The 1,919-nt window shown below is 35.1% G+C and overlaps 1 pseudogene; it reads left to right on the top strand.

Annotated features, from left to right (window-relative positions):
• The first annotated feature begins 204 nt into the window (after positions 1-204).
• Positions 205-301, top strand: LOC147827914 (U6 spliceosomal RNA; annotated as a pseudogene).
• The last annotated feature ends 1,618 nt before the right edge of the window (positions 302-1,919 follow it).

Below are 1,919 nucleotides of genomic sequence, written 5' to 3' on the forward strand. Positions count from 1 at the left end.
CCGTAAAGCAAGAATAATAATGAATTCACAGTGATATTATGAAGATGTAATTAGGATCTAGCATTGAAAAAGGATTAATAAATAGTGGCTATAAGAGATATCTCTAGGGCTGGGGATTTAGCTCAATGGTGTGGTTGTCTGCCTGGCTAGTGCAAGGTCCTGAGTTCATTCCCTGCTACCGAAAAAAAAAAAGATATCTCAATAGTGCAGTACATATACTAAAATTGGGACTATAAAGAGAAGATTAGCATGGCTCCTGTGCAAGGATGACATGCAAATTCATGAAATGTTCCATATTTTTTAAAAAAGATATATCTATAAATACATATTAAAAAATCTATATCCTACAATACTCATCTTTATCCTGGGGTCATGGAAGAGAAGCTCATACTCAAGACAATGTATTTTGTTGGGATCTAGCTTCTAATGTTGCACTGTCTCTAGCTGAGTGACTTGGAGAAGCCACCTCATATGGCTGGTTATCTGGACACTTCTATGAGGTCTGGACTTAAAGCAGTCACTTGCTAGAGACAAAGACAGCACTGTGCTAGCGGAGGTAGGAAGCTGGAAGCAAGGGATAGAGCACATGAGAATAAGCTGTGGTACCATTAGAGAAAACAGTATGGAGGTTACTCAAAACAAAACACTCAGAAATAAAACTACTATATGATCCAAGAATTCCACTCCTGAGTACATATCCAAAGAAAAGAAAATCAGTATATCAAAGAGATGTCTGCATGTCCATGTTTATTGGGGACTATTAATAATAGCCATCATATGGAACCAACCATCAATGGATGGATGGGCAAAGAAAATATGGTACATGTACACCATGAAACATTATTTGGCCATACAGAAGAATAACATCTTGTCACTTGCAGCAACATGGATAGAACTAAAAGAAATTAAAACAAAGAGTCACAGAAAAACAAATATTGCATGTTCTCACTTATACGTGAAACCTGAACATTTTGTTTGCATAGAACTAGGAGTAGAATCACAGTCACTAGAAGCTGGGAAGGGAGAGAGAGGGGATAGAGAGAGGGTGGTTAATGGGTACAGGGTGTAGTTAGATAGGAGGAATAACTTTCATGTGCTGTTACACAATAGCATCACTATGGTGGAGAATAATTAGTTATATATTTCAAAATGGCTAGTAGAGATAACTTTGAACGTTTTCAACACAAAAAAGAAATATTTGCTTTTTCAGAGTGCTATAGTTTTCAGTGTAGAGGTCTTTTGCTTCCTTTGTTAGATTGATTCCTAGATATTTCATTTTTTTTTATGCTATTGTAAAAGAAATTGTTTCCCTAATTTCTTTCTCAGTGAGTCTATTACTTGTATATAAAAAGGCTATTGGTTTTTGAGTGTTGACCTTATATCCAGGTACTCTACTGAATCTGTGAATTAAGTCTAGAAGTCTTTTGGCAGAGTATTTTGGGTCTTCTATGTAAAGTAGCATATCATCAGCAAATAATGACAGTTTAACTTCTTCCTTTCCTATTTTTATTCCTTTTTATTCTATTTTTATTTTATTTTTTATTCTATTTATTTCTATTTATAAGAAAATGGAAAGACATCCTTTGTTCCTGGATAGGAGGAACCAAGATAGTGAAAATGGCCATACTTCCAAAACTATTATATAGGTTTAATGCAATGCCGATTGAAATTCCAACAATATATTTCACAGAACTAGAGAAAACAATCCAAAAATTCATTTGGAACCAGAAGACACCTAGAATAGCAAAAGAAATTTTAGGTAACAGAGATATGGCTGGGGTTATTATAATCCACAACTTGAAACTATACTACAAAGCTACTGTGACAAAACAGGATGGCACTGGCAAAGAAACAGACCCAAGAATCAGTGGAATAGATTAGAAGATGCAGAAACAACTACAGACATGCTCAGCCACCTC

Source organism: Heterocephalus glaber, unplaced genomic scaffold, assembly GCF_053883595.1.
Source record: "Heterocephalus glaber isolate CG9 unplaced genomic scaffold, H.glaber_assembly_v1.0 deba00001429, whole genome shotgun sequence".
Classification (NCBI taxonomy): Eukaryota; Metazoa; Chordata; class Mammalia; order Rodentia; family Bathyergidae; genus Heterocephalus; species Heterocephalus glaber.